The sequence below is a fragment of the Zootoca vivipara genome, chromosome 3 (assembly GCF_965207765.1).
Source record: "Zootoca vivipara chromosome 3, rZooViv2.hap1.1, whole genome shotgun sequence".
Taxonomy (NCBI): domain Eukaryota; kingdom Metazoa; phylum Chordata; class Lepidosauria; order Squamata; family Lacertidae; genus Zootoca; species Zootoca vivipara.
The window spans coordinates 11,219,757-11,239,339 of NC_142586.1; the positions used below are offsets into that span (position 1 = coordinate 11,219,757).

Consider the following 19,583-nt stretch of genomic DNA (forward strand, 5'->3'; position numbering starts at 1 on the left):
CTTTCTGTCCAATTCTGCACACTCCCTTCTCACTGCTGTACACAACTTGATTTTACTTTGTTGTTGTTGTTTAGTCGTTTAGTCGTGTGCGACTCTCCATGACCCCATGGACCAGAGCACGCCAGGCACTCCTGTCTTCCACTGCCTCCCGCAGTTTGGTCAAACTCATGTTATAGAATCATAGAGCTGGAAGACCACAAGGGCCATCCAGTCCAACCCCCCTGCCAAGCAGGAAACACCATCAAAGCATTCTTCACATATGGCTGTCAAGCCTCTGCTTAAAGACCTCCAAAGAAGGAGACTCCACCACACTCCTTGGCAGCAAATTCCACTGCCGAACAGCTCCTACTGTCAGGAAGTTCTTCCTAATGTTTAGGTGGAATCTTCTTTCTTGTAGTTTGAATCCATTGCTCCGTGTCTGCTTCTCTGGAGCAGCAGAAAACAATATTTCACCCTCCTCTATATGACATCCTTTTATATTTTTGATCATGGCTATCATATCACTTGAAGTTGGTAGCTTCAAGAACACTGTCCAACTATCTCGTCCTCTGTCGTCCCCTTCTCCTTGTGCCCTCAATCTTTCCCAACACCAGGGTCTTTTCCAGGGAGTCTTCTCTTCTCATGAGGTGGTCAAAGTATTGGAGCCTCAGCTTCAGGATCTGTCCTTCCAGTGAGCACTCGGGACTGATTTCCTTAAGAATGGATAGGTTTCCTCTTCTTGCAGTCCATGGGACTCTCAAGAGTCTCCTCCGGCACCATAATTCAAAAGCATCAATTCTTCGGCGTTCAGCCTTCTTTATGGTCCAGCTCTCACTTCCATACATTCCCTTATTTCCACCCAAGTGATACTGTTTTTGTCATTCTGATTAAGCATTTTGCCAGAAAAAATGAAACAACATAAGAAGTGCTAGGACCCATGTAGTGTGACAGTGAAAATCTAACTTTTGCCTGTGTCCCCCGCACCATTGCCCCACTAAAGGTGGGTTTAAAAATAGCTGGGGATTTATGTGCGCCTCAAACCAAACCTGAAAAGTACAAACTCAACACCTTATTTGTGTTGGCTTAGTGAGTGCCAGATTTATTAGCATTTTTTTCAATTTGTTGGTCACTTCACTTTTTCTTCTCCTCCTCCTCCTGAATATTCCCCACCTATTTGATGACAGGGCCGGGCAAAACCATCTGTACAAACAAAGCCTGGAGGGGGGGGAGTACCTAAAGCCTAGCCAACAGCTGTATGTCTGCTGCAGCAAAGATGTATGACAAAAGATTTCCACTGCTAGCTGTAAAACCACCAAATTCTAATTTGTCATACAAGTTAAGTCTGTTATTTATTATTTGCAGTGCAAGAGAACTCCTAGGAACTATCCAGGGTATGATTGTGTAAGGAAATTGACCCACATGACCTTCGCTCTTGGGCAAATTTGGCCACGCGTTGCCCTCACAGAGACTTAATCACACACGTTTTTGTGTGTGGTACTTTTGCACAGATACTCTCCGAGGTTCAGCTGTTATAAAGAGTGGTTTGAACATCCCTAATCTCAGACCAAGGACTACACACCTGAGCCACACACACCTTCTGCCTATCCCAGTAGGTATCATCAGAAGCTCATCTCAGGCCTGCTATAGACTATGCTCCAGACTGTGCAGGTTTCTGAAAGCAAAGTTAGAGTTAAAGATGTACTGGGTAAACGAAACCAGTGGTGTGCGGCAAAAAATTTCGTAGGGGAACAGTTAGGGACAGAAGCGTCGACTTGCAAGGGTCGACACGTGTGATATTACAACATCCTGATGCTGTGTGCATGAGGATCGCACCTCCCTCCCTAAGCTGGGCAGAAGTTTCCTAGGCTTTGGGTAGGAGGCAACCAGGGGAACATTTACGAGACTAGCCTAGTCCCCCTAATCCACTGACTACATGCCACTGTACAAACTGTCCTGTAGTGTGTCATCAAAAGTTCAAAATAAGCCTCACTGTGTGAAATGGCAGGCATCTTCATACCATTTGCCTGTTGTTGTTTAGTCGTTTAGTCGTGTCCGACTCTTCGTGACCCCATGGACCATAGCACGCCAGGCACTCCTGTCTTGCACTGCCTCCCGCAGTTTGGTCAAACTCATGTTCGTAGCTTCGAGAACACTGTCCAACCATCTCGTCCTCTGTCGTCCCCTTCTCCTAGTGCCCTCAATCTTTCCCAACATCAGGGTCTTTTCCAGGGAGTCTTCTATTCTCATGAGGTGGCCAAAGTATTGGAGCCTCAGCTTCACGATCTGTCCTTCCAGGGAGCACTCAGGGCTGATTTCCTTAAGAATGGATAGGTTCCATTTGCCTACAAATGCATAAGAATGCATAAGAACCAATATACACTCACAATGCTTCTTGAGATTTTGGGGTGGAGTGGGAGCTAAAAGCTTAAGAAAGGCAACTCTAGTATTCCACACACTCACAGGGTGTGGCTGCTGTCACATGCGGACAGCTTCTAGGAGCCATGGGTGAGAGCTGAGTACAGGGTGGGGACCAAAGGTGGACCAGCTACCCTAGGAGGAGTACGGTGTGTGTGTGTGTGTGTGTGTGTGTGTGTGTGTGTGTGTGTGTGTGTGTCCAAAAATAAATGACAGTGAGCAAGAGTTTCATCTTCTGGGGATTCCAGGCTGGGTTTCAGCAACCCCGACCATTCCAATGAACACAGAAAATATTGAAAACAACCAGCCAACCCAATAAATAAGGCTTCTATATCCTTACTTGCTGCCACCACAGCCTAGAAAATGGGCCTATCTGGAGAAAAGACCTAACTCATACCATACAATGGTAAACCGAAATATTGTGCCTCCATTGCACACGCCACCCAATTAAAGTTGGCTGCCCACTACACATCCAATAGAGAGGCAGCCGCAACACTTCTGCTGCATTATTCAGCAGCAACTCCAGTATACCAGCAGCTTCCTTCTGAGTAGAAATTAATTTTGTTGTCTCCACTTTCACCACTCCGGGGGAATTTATGTGATCTTTTCCTGGATAGCTTCCCTCCTAAGAAAGGAACTTTTACAGCTATTTGGCAGGAATTGATTTACAAATTCGAAGGTTGAAGAAAGAAGCATGAAAAGCAGGAAGCGGCGTTGGACGTTCTGTCATCGTCAGAGCTTGAGTTCCAACCCTGTAAGTCAACTGAAGCCGCTGAAAAGGATTCCTCTGAACACCGTCCCCCTTACACTTCTGGGGCCAGCAGCAACCTATTTCAGCAGGCTCTAATGTGCAGTTTCTCAGCTGCTGCAATCGTGCCCCCACCCCCTGCTATATTTTGTGCTGGTGTTTTTTTTTTTTTGAGCCAATCAGATCACCAGATCAGGGGTAGCCAAACGGAGGGGGGGGTGAACCTTACCTGTAAATTTCCCAGTCATTAAACACAGGGAAGTATTTGCAGGGATGGGGAACCTGTGACAGGCAGGGTGACACTGGACATCAGAGATAATATGCCACACCTAGCTTTTATTTTCCAGAAACAATAAACTTGTGTGTGGAATGGGTTTCAGTGAAGCAGCTGGGAGTTTCGACCATCATAAATAGGAAATTGCAAGCTTTTATTACTTTTCCAAGGATTACAAAGGAAAAAGTAAGAGCACGTGGGGAAGAGGGAAAGAGTACAATTTTCCTTCACCTTTCATGAGTTCTCACATTACCTTTAAGTTGTCCTCTCCCCCCCCCCCCCGCGGCTGAAGGTCTTTTGCCCTCTTCCTAATGTATCATGGGGGGCAGGGGGCTTTATAGCTTTCCACAACTGCTTAGAAAACAGTACAGAACTTAAAACCCATGATCACCACTTCCTTCGCCTCCTGAATTTATTTTAATAGGTGACATTTGAGCTCAGGGGATTGTTTTAAATAACACTGCCGAGTCAAAATGGATCATTTTACTGCAAGCTACCTTTGGGTCAAGGGCATGAGGCAAGACCCCCCTCACATTTTCATTAGCCACAGATCGCATCTCCTTCACTGGTCCATCAATCTGTGCTTGGGCTCCTACATAACCCTTGTAGACTGACCGTGTGATTCATGCGGTGCCATATCAACAGCATACTTCTCCCTCCCAACACCATCTCAGCCCATTGTTTTTGTTTGCTTACATGTTCCCTGTTGTACCTCAACTCATAAATCAAACTTGGCTTATTTTTTTACAGACCCACTGAAAGGTTTAAGCCAGTTTCCACTGTTACGAAACGACTCAAAATGCTACACATCCTTTAACAGGTGGAAAATGTCTTAAGAGAATGTTGGCTTAGAATGTTTTTCTTACTCAAGACAAAGTAGTATTTATTTATGACTTAATCTAATTCCAAAACAAAGTAACAGTTCCCTGCCTTGAATTATCTCCTTATGATGTTACCTCACCACCATATGGTTTTATGATTTAGAATGCAAATGGAATACTGAAACCATTTATAGCTATTAAGCTTATGTAACTGATTACAGTCAAACAATGTTCCTGGGGGTCTTTGTTTTCCAAATGGGATCCGAATGATCCCTTTTCGCCTCCCCTTTCCCTAATAGGACAGCTTGCCAAGGGCTTCTCACAACCCAAAAGATGTTAAAGGTTTGGCCGCTGCTTTGTGAAGAGCTGCTGAACTAATCAATCCTTAATGGTCCCAAAAATATTTTTAGCAACACGGGGCGCAACCCTAAACACATTTGTTCACGATTAAGCTCAGGTTTGAATGAGGAAATTTATGGAACGGCAGCGTTTTCACATGCGGGGGATTCACAATCGGTCACCAACATAGTAATATCAAAAGGATAAATATACGCGAGCCAGGTTGGAGAAGCTGGAGAAACTTCTGATGGGAATGAACCTGTCATGTCGTGAGTCATGTTTCCTCTGCATGTCAATATGGGGAAAGCTCTGCTGGGTTAGGTTACTGGAGGAGGGGAGGAAATGCCACTTTCACATTTGAGAAGGCAGTTACACTTCTTGGGAATTGTGGTATTTAGACCCCTTGCCAGTATCCCCCCTCTCTCCCCTATTTTTAGAGCATTTCTCCAAAAACGGATTATTTTTTAATAGCAGAAAATTGCCAACCAATGCACACACAATGAAGCAGAACAATCAGCAGACAACTCATCCATAAAAACAAAACAGTAGTTTGGCTCTGCTTGACTCTGCACTGTTGCAAGAGCCTTGCTCTCCCTTGGAGTGGGGAGCATCCCATGATGCCTGTTGTGGTGAGGTACCCTCGATCTGAAAAGGATGAAGGCTATAACTCCCTTAGGGAAATACTTTCTCCCATATTATACCTCTGACCAGGAGGCAGGAACATGCATCGTGGTACCCTTTCACAGAAGTGAGATTTGATTGGTGCCCAAGGCAAGGTGTTGTACGTAGCATATCCTCCAACATTTCTCCAATGAAAACAGAGATGTCCTATTCAGTAGTAGTAGTAGTAACAGTAGTAGTAATTTTATTATTTATACCCTGTCCATCCGATTGGGTTGCCCCATCCTCTCTGGGCGGCTTCCAACATATGCATACAAAAACATAATAAAACATTAAATGTTACAAAACTTCTCTATACAGATGTCTTCAAAAGGCTGTATAGTTACTTTATCTCCTTGACTCATGGGTCAACATTTTTCCAATGAAAATAGGGGACATCCTAAGGAGAAGTGGGACATTCCGGGATCAGATCAGAAATCCAGGACTGTCCCAGGAAAATAGGGACATCTGGAGGGTCTGGGATAGTGGAATCTATACTCTGGAAATCGCTGCTCCGGGACCAACTCCAGGTTTGAGAGTGCACTTAGCAGATGACCCTTTATTCTAATGCATTTTCAGGGCCGTCTTGAGCAGATCGCGTGCCCTGGTGCTGAGGGGCGGAGATCGCTCCGCCGCCCGCCCCGCCCTCGCAGGGCGTAATTGGTTTCCTCCTTACCAGGCCGGCGCCCAGCTTACCAGCCCCCCGCCCTGGTGCACTGCGCCACCGGGGGTCTACGTAGAGCTGGGCCTGTGCATTTTTACAGCTTATATATACATCATACAATATTCCTCATTATCTCTTATCCTCTTATCCTTCCCAGTCCATCTCTCCTTGGCATTCTAGGCAGTCTTTTGTTGGCTGCATATTCTATTGTTCCATACCTTTGCATCTCAAATCTCCCTTTATTTAGTGTTATCTGCTGCTCATATGTTCACTCCTACTCGTAGGTAAAATGGTCTATTATACCCTCTAAGTTACCCTTCGAAGCACTTCCACTCATCTCTTATCCGTGTGTCTCATCCTTATTTCTTCATTTCATGGTCATAGTTTCTAATTCTGTGTATTCTACCAATTTATTCTGCCAGATTTCTACTGTGGGTATCTCGCTTTCTTTCCATTTTTTTCACAGATACCACTCTAGCTATGGTGGTCATGTATAAAAAGAGATTGCAACAGAGGACCCCTTGATGGGTCGTCCTCCTCCTCTCTCAAGTGCAATCTGGGAAACTTACCTGGCTGCAATGGGCAACATTAGTAGCTCCCCAAGAAGCTCTGTCTAGCTGCCACTTTAATTTCCTAGAATTCCCCCCAACAAAGTGGGGCATTGGGAGAAATTAAAGCGGCAAATAGACCCAGCTGCCTAGCACAGCATGGAGTGCCAGTCCTTTTTTAAAAGGCCATGGCAGGCATCAGAGTTGGGTCCAGCCAAAGTGCTAGGGCCCTGGCAGCTATCCAAGCATGCCAGGTGCTGCTGCTGGCCCTGCCAAGCTCAGGAAGTACTGCCAGGTTCCTACTTTATCCTTCGTCCATCAACAGGTGAAGACTTTCCTGTTTTTAGGACCCTTTTTCTAGCTACTGTTGCCGCTGTGTTTTTCATCCTAGGCTTTGTGAGCTACTACTGCTTTGTTTTGAATTAGCCGTGCGTCCTGGCTTGGGTTTTTAATGCCAGAAAGATTTATATAATTCTTGGATTAGATTTCCCATATTTGTGGCATACGACTGTTGCCACTATTCCATTCTTGTCTTTCTTGTGGCTCAGCTGGGGACTGACTGAGAACTGCCCACAAAATTATGGGACTCAGAGAACCTTGATATTGGTTAATTACAGCCAGTGCCGGATTTACATATAAGCTAAACAAGCTATAGCTTAGGGGCCCTCAAAAAAATTAAAGGAAAAAAATTGGATGTACATTTTCAAAATGTAAGATAACAAAACAAATAAAATAAAACCTACATACAGCAACAGTGTTTTGTGTTGTGTAGGCTCCCTATTATACCTACCTATTATTGTTGCTGTTGTTTAGTCGTGTCTGACTCTTCGTGATCCCATGGACCAGAGCACGCCAGGCACTCTTGTCTTCCACTGCCTCCCGCAGTTTGGTCAGACTCATGTTCGTAGTTTCGAGAACAGTCCAGCCATCTCGTCCTCTGTCGTCCCCTTCTCCTTGTGCCCTCAATCTTTCCCAACATCAGGGTCTTTTCCAGGGAGTCTTCTCTTCTCATGAGGTGGCCAAAGTACTGGAGCCTCAGCTTCAGGATCTGTCCTTCCAGTGAGCACTCAAGACTGATTTCCTTCAGAATGGATAGGTTTGATCTTCTTGCAGTCCATGGGACTCTCAAGAGTCTCCTCCGGCACCATAATTCAAAAGCATCAATTCTTCGGCGATCAGCCTTCTTTATGGTCCACCTCTCACTTCCATACATCACTACTGGGAAAACCATAGCTTTAACTATATGGACCTTTGTTGGCAAGGTGATGTCTCTGCTTTTTATGACGCTGTCTTGGGTTGTCATTGCTTTTCTCCCAAGAAGCAGGCGTCTTAATTTCGTGACTGCTGCCACCATCTGCAGTGACCTGCCTATTAGGTCCATAAATTACCATATAGCATATATTCAACACAATAAACAGCAACAATTTGTTGTTGACAAAGGACAGCTGGACATAAAAAGTGCCCCATTACCTTCAGTAGCTTAGGACCTCATCAAACCCAAATCTGGCCCTGATTACAGCTGATACAGTAAGACAAGGCTAACATCTCAGAAACTTCCTCTCCATCAATTTCAACGTTCATTATAGAAACCCACTCTTTTCATGCAATTCAACAGAGCAGAGGATCAGATAAAACTGATTCTGTTTGCTAAATGCCCATTCCAGGTACTGATAACAGTTCCTCTGTCCTAAACAAAATCACATCAAAGCAAAGCAACAGTCTCCCATATAATTTATGTACGAGTCCATGTGCTTGTTAGGGTTCCCATATTTTGAAGAGCAAAAAAGAGGACACATTTGCCAACTTCTACTTTCAACTATGGATCGCTATGATGACTCTACCCATGAAAACGAGGATGCACCCTTCAAAGAGAGGACATACGGCAACCCTCTTTTGCCCTGCATGCTAGTAATTGATCTGCCCTATGTTTCAGCAGGGAATTTGCCGCCCACTTACAGCCACTTTGGATATACACCAGAAACATTTTGCTTTAGGATTTTACAACCTCCTAACCTAGTTTGGTAAACAAACACATTTTCAGTGACAACTTCTAAATCTGTCGGCATCTGCACTCATGCAGCACAGAAAGTCCTGCATGCTGCCTTGTCAGAAGTACAGTTCCCTTCCTATTTTGCAGGTACGTGCCAACATACTGAAGCAACTGCTGTGTCGACAAGCTGCTAGTTATGCAAATTCCTTCAGGGTAAACAGCTGATGTCCCCTGGCAAAGATAATTTCAGCAGATTTGCACCTCTTTAGAACTTTCACTACCTTTAAAAAAATTTTTTAGCTTAATCTGCTTTAATGACACTCTCTTAATTAAACATAATTTACCAGCTGGCAAAATCAACTGTATCAGAAACTCATCTCTATGAACAAGACTTCTCCTAATTTTTCAACCACTTAAAAGTAGAAGTTTCCCCAACTTAAACTCCACTCTACAGAAGGCTGGGATTCTACCATATAGAATGAACATGCAAAAAGTATCAAACAGCAGAGAAATATCAACACATGATTACATTGGATTTACAAAAATTCACATAAACAGTTTCAGCAACTTGTCTGCCAAGCCAAAGCAATTGCTAAAGAAATACGTCCATAGTATATTACCATGTGTACATTTTTTTCTACCACAAAACTCTCAAATTCATCTTGAGCAGACTAGAATCATAGCCAAAAACATGCTTAATTGCTTGATCCGTTGATCTAAAGGAAAACAAGAAATGATACCTTGCCTTAGACAAAACAGATGATTCTTAAAATGATTTATGGATCCAAAAATGAAACCTGACAAATTGACAAATCTTTCACCTGTGATATACTGTAATCATATCAATACAGCCAACTAATTGAAATGTAAAAACTCTATGGAGGTTTTGCTCTTTGTGGAGAGAGCTTGACAAAATTGTTCAGAGAAACCTTCCGATATGGGCAATTACTGCTAGAGGCAACCTTGAAAGCCCTATGAAAGATATGTCAAGACAAGAGATGATGTACTGGTAAATCAGAATACACCTGAGCTACATATATATTTTTACATTTTCTGATTTTTGATTTTGGTATATTTGTTTTAGTTACATTCAACTTTTCTCAAAATAAAATAAAATAACCCAATACTATTAAAAGACAAGATTTAATGTGAGAGGCCCCTTTATTCTGTCTCAAATTGTATTCCTAATGTAATCAGTTTTACTCTTGGAAGCCCAAGTAGTAATTTTTACACATTTCAGTAGCCACAAAGCATCAGAACAGCATAATTGCACCTAGCTCAATGTGGAAAGTTTAAAACCAAAATATGAACAATTAATACATGTGCAAGAAGTCTTTCCGATTCCTTATCCCCATGTAAGCCTTCAAAAACAAGCCAAGCAAAATTTCCAGGTGTGAAATAATAGTTCAATCTATTAAAGGAAGTGAAATTCCATTGGTAGTAACAACTTACAGTTACGTATACTTAAATGAATTAGTTGTATCACTTCCATACATAAACTGACAAAATCCCTTTTCAATTCATATGTAATTACCAACGTGATCACATTTCAAAAACCAGGTTCATTCCTCCAAGCGATGTCATTCTAAGACAGAAGCACAAGACCACATCTAATTTATAAACATTTCATAAACACAAACACAATGTTATCCTCACACTTCTTAGGTCCTGAACACAATCACTACAGTTTTAGTATGTGAAACCTTCTCTGTCCCCTACATCTGAAAACTGACAAATACTTTCACCTGTTTAAATAGCGCTAGATAGCAGCCTTTTTGACTTCCATATGCAATAGGACCAATAACCAGTTAACAACTTGTGGGCTTAAATTGTTAAGCCTGCAAGTTTTCACCTCTGCATTTAAGAGCAGCTCCTGGAAGAGTCAAACAGTCAGAACACCAGTCTAAGTCAGAGCCCCACAAAGCTGTTGTTTGTTTGCTTGCTTGCGTGTGTGTGTTTGTGTTTGTGTGTTTGTTTTACAAAAAAGGCAAATTACAATGAGAGTCACAAATCAGTGTTAAGCAAAAACACCTCCTTAAATTCTCCACCTGATTTTCAGGCAGTGAAATTGGAAATGCCTCGTCATAAAATATTTTCCAGGAGGAGAAATTCTCCAACCATTGTATGGGGATGAGATTGTCCATCAGCAGAGAGAAATGAATTCTTTCCTCTTTTTTAAGTCGTTGCATCTGCAAGCAGTACTTTGCACAAACACACACCCAGTGAGACCTAGAATTGTTCTAGGGAAGTGGTGGTGGTCAGTGGTGAATAATGGCTACTACACACAATGGCAGACGATATTTTGCAAAATGGTTATCTTTATCGGGGGTGAGGTCGGTAGAGAAAATCCCCAGATTCCCCCACCCCCAGGGAGATTCTCTTCTAAGAAATTTCAACTCAACCTTTCTCCAAACATGAAACTCCAACACAACATGTCATTTGGCCTTGAGTTAGTGGTTTACGTAAAGTTAATGTTTCTGGCTCTTCATAAAGCCAAACTAAAGCTGTGCTTTAGAATTAGTTGCTTTCTCTAAAAGGGAGTTCTGCATACTGGCTACCTCCAGAACGGCTGCTGAAAGCAGCTGCCCGCCTGTTTACGAGAATGCTCTTATTTAATGTTCCAAGTTGCGCGATTAGCTCATGCAAGAGCCCATTACCAAACGATACTTGTAAAAAGAGGTGAACTCACTCAGAACTTTCATCTCTTCAGAATGAAAACACTGCTGTCAAGCTACTGGAAAGGAATTCGTTTTGAGTACCTGTATAGATAAACATTTTTCAGCAAGCCTTTCAGAATGGGAGGAGAACTTTTATTTATAGAGCCCTCCAGGGAGCCGTACCTCATCATTTTCATGTCAGTGGATCACTTATTAACAGTTACAGTGTGAGGTAAATGGATGTTTTGCCCAAATGAATTAAGGAGCTTGATGCTTAATGAATTCTTCTATTCATAGCGAAATGGACATCTGTAGAGGAGTCCTCCTCCTTGAAAAGCCAGCTGCTGTAATAACTGAACAGGTGTGTGGAGTCATCTGATGACGTCAGGCAGCATAATGGGAATTTAAAAGGTCTATTACAGATGGCTGTATAAAACTGTATCCAGGAGACACAAGAGCATCGGGAGGTAACCACATGCACAAAATGTTAAAAGGTCAGGGCTGCCTTTTTGCTCCGAATCATCATCTACTGTTTGGATTCTAGCCTTAGAAAGGAATGCTAATGTGATGATGCACACAAATGCAAAGTGTATTTGTGTGTGCGTGTTTATGCACAATAAATTCTTCCCATCTCCCACCTCCCTCCCTAGGCTTGATATACAGCCTCTGAACATCCACACAATATAGAGGCACTATGTGTGAGCCAAGCAGGTTAACTGAACTTGACAGAGGCAACAACATATACCAAAGGATCTGTGGGGCCCTGAGTGCATTCAAGGGAGAAACCCACCAACCCATTGCCTTTACACTCTGTGTAATCTTACGTTGTGCTGGCCGGGAGATATGGGAGTTGTAGTCCACAACATCTGGATGGTACCAGTTTGGATAAGGCACCTATAGGCAAACCCAATCTGCTCTTCTCCTCAAAAGATACCCCTTATCTCTTACTGTCAATCCAGACAATAAACAGATTTATTGAGACAGAGCAAGTATTTATAATCGTATCTTCCCCCAAAATATCTATGTTACCTCTGGCATATAAATTCTTCTGCCACAGAGCGACACATCAGAAGAAGAAAAACCATTTTCTCTGGCAGGCAGTCATGCAACTGCAAGATGAATATTAAACATGTTGATTTTATCATAGTTGGTTGGAGCGGCAACACTCTTTGCTTAACAAAACAGATGGAAGTGCCAACTGACACCAACACCCCCCCCCCGAAGCAGGGTCTTTGCAACATCGTAATGTATAGGCAACCAATTTTTCACACAAGACAATGTAAACAAGTCCAGCAATATTCATCTCCACAAATAAATCCCACGGAAAACAGTGGCTCCCGTAGTCCAGCCCTGTGTGTGTGCACTCGGAAATAAATTTCATGGAGTTGAGTAAAAGGAACTCCCAGGTTAAAAGTGTGTATCACAGTAGCTCACATTCAACCAACTGTACGGGTCAAAAACTTTTAAAAGAAATAAATGGTGTAATGCGCACTGTAAGTAGGTGAATGCCATTTCAGATTTTTTTAAAAAAATTAATAAAAAATTGCACACACTACAAGGAGGATCTGTTTTCCAGGTGCCATAAATATTTGAAAAACGCTTCCCTGCTACCCCTTTCATTTTGTTACGTGTAGGTTTGGCTCCTTCAGCCATAGTGGTGCTGAACTCAGAGCCTGAGAGCAACAGCTACAGAAAGTGACAAAGGGTCACTTGTAACAGGTGAGATGTAGCACTAATCTAAAACTCCTTTTGGAAATCACAGTTATTAGATGGATAACCATGGAAGTTCATAAATAAGGGGCCCTCATTGAAAGTGTTTCCATAGCTGCCACTCATCAGGAAAAGAGGGAGGTTACCTCATTCTCTCCAGCTCCCAAATATCCTTCGGTTAGTTTATACTAACCCAAGAAATTAATTAGCCAATATTCCATGGGATTTAATAACAAAGTCTCCATTTTTCCATCTTACAATTCCTTGGTGGATTTTGGTTTTCAACTTCCTTTAAGCCTGGATCATTTTGATGTGTGGACAGACATTTCGTGTTTCCAGTGGGTTCGTATCCACAGGTTCAAATATTCTATGTAGCAGATATTTTCCTGTGTACAAATGCTGTCAGACTTAAAAGGAGCAGTTGATTGATTAAACAGAAGCTTCGGTTGTAACTTAGCTTCAAGCCGACTCTGTTCTGTAGAACGATATGCATATGACGCTTTCATATTGCGAATTCTGCATGAGGGATCTAGGATTAAACTACGGTATACTGGCCACACTGTTTTCTAGGTCAACACCACTTTTTGCCTGTAGCTCTAAGGAAAACTGTCGCACAAAGTTAGCAAGCAAGATTGAATGGCAAGGTCTGTTTCTTGCAAAGGATAGAGAACATTTCAGCTTCAACTCTACATGGGTTCCATAACAGTTTAGATGTGAATAAGACTACATTCGTAATAGAGCTGTGATGAAATTTTGTGAGGCTCAGTTATTGTTGCAAAAGTTCCCTGTGTGTGTTGTGTGTGTGTGTGTGTGTGTGTGTGTGTGTGTGTGTGTGAGAGAGAGAGAGAGAGAGAGAGAGAGCGCTCACAACCTTCCCCTATTTTCCATTATTGCACATATTTCCTGTTCTGACACCCCCATCTCCCATAAACAGCTTGATGAATTACTGCTTTGAGGGGCAGGAAAAATTGTGCACACAAATACAATTTTTGAGATAAAATACAGTAAGAATCAAACTAGCCTACAGAAAAGGAACGTTTTTATAAAAAAGCAAAATGACCTGTAAGTCCCTTTACCATATTTATATCATATCATTAGTCCTCAGAGAGGTAGACTCTCCCTTCTCCCACCTTTGACCGTTCCCCTAAAAAAAGCTCCGCCCCAGGCACTGGCGGGGGTTGCTACATGTTGCCCTGCTCCCAAAGCTTTTTATAAGTGTTTCCAATACAAAATAATAAAAATACAAAGAGAAAACAAGAGAAATTGAAAAGAGAAAAGGAATAACAAACAGAGCGAAGTTGAAAAGCTAAAAGGAAAACCCAACAAAGGAATATGGAGGCAATGTTCTGATGCTGCCCTGCCTTGCCCAACTGTGCTTGGAAATTCCCCTTCCCAGTAGCACTGGAAGTCCTTCAGCTCTATGTGTGCGGAGCTACCACACACAACATGGGTTTCATTCAAGGAGGCATTCTATGGGTAAATGGTGGGCAGGGCTCTGCTCTAGCTTTCCTCAAAACCAGTGCTTAGAGCAGGGGTCGAAAAACTATGGTCCGTGGGCCAGATCAGGCCCAATTGCCTTCAGGATCCGGCCCACGGACTGTCCGTGGATCTGCATGGGGATTTTGTTCATTCAGGCTGCACCATCTTCCCCCCTGCGCCATTCCATTCTCCCCCTCTCCCTCACACACACCGCGGCGGCACCTCCCCCCTCCTGGCTTCTCCCCACCCTGCCTAGAGGAGGAAGGGGGCTGGGTTGAGCTGGCTGAGCGCCATTTTAGGCAGCCCCTCTCTGGAGCCAGCCCTTTCATGCCACTCATCTTCCCTCCTCCTCCTCCTCCTCTTCTGCCCTGGTGCTCCTGTGTGCCAGAGAGCAGAGTGGATGAGCTCGCTCTGCCTACCCACGAGAAGCAGCAGCAGCGGTGGTGGTGGTGGTAGCCCCAGGGAAGGTAAGCGCAGTAACTAGGACTGGGGAGGAGGACTACTTGCCCCCCCACCTCTTCTTTCAGCTCCCTGCTCCTCCGGCCTGCCACAAGGTCTGAGGGACAGTGGACTGGCCTGCGGCTAATATTTTTTTTGCCAACCCCTGGCTTAGAGGAAAGGTCCCAATATGTGCGCACACGCACGCACGCACACGCACACACCCCTCACTTGAAAGGATATGAATTGTTTTGCACACCCTTCCCCCCAATTCTCAAAATGCCCCATCCAATTCACCCACTGTGAAAGAAATGGCAAGGGAACAGGGGTCCCCCCCCTCAAGTCAGCCCTCGTTTCAGCACATTGATTTCTTGGTGGGTGGGTGGGTGTGAAACCCTTTGTTTCTGTCACGGTCTCAATCTGGATCAGGAGAGGAGAGGAGCACATAGGATGCTATTTGCAAAGGAATGCTCCCATTGGTTCCACAGGACCCTTCCCTGGCAGCTTTTTTACTTAGCATGGTGACCTTCAGATGCTGCTGTACTCTTAACTCCCATGAACCTTTGCCAGAAAGGTCAATGGTCTGGGATGATAAGAGTTGTAGTCAATGCCAGGAGGGCCACAGCTCCCCCAAACATGACTAAAGGAGAACTGCTAGTTGCCTGAATGTAACCACGTCTAGTTGGGTCTCTAGGCTTAGCCAGGAGGGGTACTATTATAGTGCTTCCTAATCATCTGTTGGTGGAGCATAATAGCACTTGTTGGCATAACAGCACTTGCTCCACACCAAGGTTTGAACAGAGAACCTTCTGCACAAACAGCACACACTCCATCACTGAAATATGGCCCCTCACCACAGGTTAAAACTCTTCTCACCTCTGCAACACTTATCATTGCTTCCTATCTTGTGGTGCACACCCTGGGGAAAAAGAGATTCAAATCCTAAAACATTTCTGCATATGAGGGTGGGACAACAAGGGATCCAATGCAGTGCAGAGTTTGAGGTGGTAGAGAAAGCCTAGCTGCTTAAAATGAATGTTTTCTTGGATGGATGCTGCTACTTGAAACGATTCCCCTAGCATCTGCAAAAAGACAAGAAGAGAGCTTTGCCCCAGTGTAATAGTGTAGGCCCTGTGCTGTACATTGCAGGACAACAGATATATTAGCCAAGTGGTTAGACTTTCTGCACCGTGCTGTGAGCTATAAAATGCATAGCAGACAGAAACAGCAGTCACCTCTTTTTCTACATTTCTCGTACAGCCAACTTTTAGTCTTTCTGTTAAAGGCTGCCAGTTTTAATAAGAACTTGACCAAGACCACAGTCATAGAAATGGGTTCTGTTTCATAATGGGAATTCAGGACTGTGATCACAATTAAATCAAATCCAGAGTATCACTTTTTTTAGAAGCAGAAAGAATGAACTGAGAACTGCTTAAGAAAATAAGAAGAATCCTGCCGGACCTGATCAAACGCTATTGAGCCCTTCCCACAGTGGCCAAGCAGATGCCCAAAGAAAAGCTTAAAAGCTGAACAAGAGATTTTATGGCATATTTAAGAGTAGACGTCTGCCTGAAGTTGTGGAAGGATATTGCCCCTCGGGGCTTAAGCCACAAATGTCCCATAAGCCACCATGTGTTCCATCAAAACAGCCTACAGTGAAATTAAGGGAACTATGAAGGGGGACAGAAGTGGATGACATTGCATTTCTTTCAGTCGTGCTCACTCAAAAGCAGTGCCGGATTGACGTATAAGCTAAACAAGTTATAGTTTAGGGCCCCACTCTCTTGGCCCCCCCCCCCAAAAAAAAATTAAAGGAAAAAACACTGGATGTACATTTCCAGAATATAATGCAATTACTTTGATAAAATACATATTTTGTTATGTGCAAATGGCTTTAGATACCTATTAGGTCCATAAATTACCATATAGCATATACTCAACACACACAAAAACAGCGGCAATTTGTTGTTGGCAAAGGAGAGCTGGACATTTAAAGGGCCCCATTACCTTCAGTAGCTTAGGGCCTCATCAACCCTAAATCCAGCCCTGCTCAAAAGGACGCCATGACATTTGCCCTGGGATAGAAGGTACTGTAAATGGTATTGCAACTCTTATACATAACATGTGCAATAGCTAAAATTAGCACAGTGTGAACTGAAAACAGGTACTGCACCTGTTTACGTCTGTAGCGATGTAAAATTCAAAATTGTGCTATTTCAAAACCTATCATCTTTTGCTTGGTATATGTCCAACTAAGATCCATTGGTAAACAAAAGTCAGGGATGAACTCTAGATACCTAACCATCCTCCTCCGCTGAAACATCTTGAAGGAACTGCACAGCTTCCATTTGGCAACGTGGATGACTAATGAGGATTCTATTCTGCCAAATTACACTGGGCACTAGCGCCTAATGCAGTGATGGCGAACCTATGACACGCGTGTCAGCACTGACACGCATAGCCATTTTAGGTGACACGCAGCCGCATGCTGAAAAGGACGGATACTTCACGGCTACTTCACAGATCTTCAACCTCACTTCCTGTTGCCGCCGCCTCACAAGCATAGCTGAGTGAGGGGAGAGGTGGGCTGAAGAGGGCCATGAGGAGTCACAGGGCTAACCCGAGCCCACCTCCCCAGCGGCAGACCTGTTGGAGGAAGGCCTGAGCCCAGAGTCCCACTGGGAAAGATCTCTGGGTTTTGCCTTATTTTTTCCCCCTTTAAAATATTTTTTTTAAAAAAATAAGTTAAATAATAAGTTTTTGGTTAATTAAATTCAGTTATATATAACAATTATACATTTTTGTTATTTGAACTATAAATATCGTGGAAATTATAGTTTTTTTCTTGAAGTAACACACCACCTGAGTTATGCTCAGTTTTTTGGCGAATTTTGACACACCAAGCTCAAAAGGTTGCCCATCACTGGCCTAATGCAAGGAAGACTTCCAGCTGTTGTCCTTGACCAAAGTACCTCCGGTACCTTCTGAGAAAGCTCAGTAAAAAGGAGAATAAGACGGTACAGTACTTGCTTACGTAACAAACCAGAGGCCCAATCTCCGGCCACCAATCTCCATGTCTATATAAGAAATGCCGAGTGTGAACCCACAAATGGCTGGCAATACTGCCCCATCTCTGTTCTGTCTTCAGAAGGTACAAATAGCTGCTGCCTGTTTCCTGCAAGCAGCCATTCCTTGCTGCACAATTCTCAGAAACTAGTTCTGCTAATGACATCTGCAGTGTCGTTCACGCTTATAACAGCTGAGCTTGTGTTCCTTTTTATCCTTCTTTCCTTTCCACAAGATTTGTCATTTAGCCATAAAAGATCTTCTGGGCTGAAAGCTGCTGTCCAAGCGCCCTACCCAAGTACAATATTTTTAACAGAATTTGGAAACAATTGGTTTGGCCAATTCATCTGAAACTTAGCAAAAATAAATAGTTCAATGTCAAATGCTTTTTTATGCTCTTATAGCTTAAGAATAAAAAACACAAACTCAAGTTATTTCGGTTCTTTGTTATCCCACCATAATTTTATCTAAAACACTTTGCTGACTCCTAATAACAAACTTCTGCAACATAGTCTGTGAGCCAAATCTTCTGCTACTATTAATCAAGTTAATATACATCAGCTGGAGGAGTGTTGTATTATAGTTCACATCTAGAAGGTCCCTTGTGTAAGGGGAAGCCAGGCACATCTGCTCATACAAGGTTCTTCCAACCATTTTCATTAATTGCCTTCTACAGTGGCCTGCTGTACTACATCCCATTTCAGGGATGGGGACTATTTCAGCCCAGAGGACAGGCCCACTTTGACAGGTGAGCATGGCTGCTCAACTGTCAGCCACCTGGCATCACTATGACAATCAGTGACCCCCTTTTTTTCTTTTCAACTCAAGACATACAGCAATGGAAGATCTCTTAAAACTACGGAGTGGCCGGGACGCCAGGCCTCTCCGCAGGCCGCGCTCTCCCCTTCCCAGCCTTGTGGCTCTCGGCTCAGCCGAGGCAGAGCCCCAAGGCCTTCTGGCGCGGGGGAGGCGGCGAGCGCCTCCAGGGAAGCCTCCCAGCACCTCCAGGGAAGGTAAGAGCTTTCCTTTTTTTTAATGGAAAGGAAGGGTTGGAGGTCGAGATGCTACTACACATAACCTTGCTGCAGTCCTACCCTTCATTCTACCCATGTTCTGCAGAGCTAGGGGGACTCTGGATGAAATGATGAAATGGTGTCAGGGGAAAAGTGAGACATGAACACCTCTGTCCCAACGCACAAAACGGTCCCCCAGAAACGCAGATCTAAGTGAAAATGCCCCACACCAAAATTTACTATCCCCCAAATACATAGGCAACTTCTTCGGGGGGGGGGAATAGGGATTTCACTGTTTATTTTCAGGGGCAGGGAGCCTTCTTCAAAAGGTCTGGGGTCTTTACTGTGGTTCTTTAAAAGAAAAACACTGACATTTATAACCATCACCCGCAACAGCAAAACTACTTTCAGTGGCTTCTTCCCCAGCTCACCTCAAATGACCTGAAATGATGTCCAGGACATTCTGGTGAGAAATGGTGGCTTTCAAGAGGACCTTCCATCCTGATCCCCAAGCAGTGCTAAATATAGGCACTCCATAGAATAAAATAAAAAATAGTGTGTCACGTTGCTACTGCCAGCAATGATAAGCCCGGCCAAACTTTTTGAAGAATTTTTGTTTGCTCAATTCTGGTCCAGAAGTTCTTACTTCATTCAACTCGGATGCCAGGAAGCTTGGTGGTAGTGTCAGCAGCACATAACATCACAACTGAGAGCAGGATGATAAAGAAGTTGGAGAAAATTTGTTCTGCATCACTAAGATAGAAATTTAATCAACCCTGCGA

The 19,583-nt window shown here is 43.6% G+C and overlaps 1 long non-coding RNA gene across 1 annotated transcript in view; it reads right to left on the reverse strand.

The window, feature by feature from the left end:
• The window catches only part of LOC148686162 (uncharacterized), a 345,039-nt gene that overhangs the window by 162,345 nt on the left and 163,111 nt on the right, over positions 1 to 19,583 (reverse strand). The gene's annotated exons all lie outside the window — the stretch shown is intronic.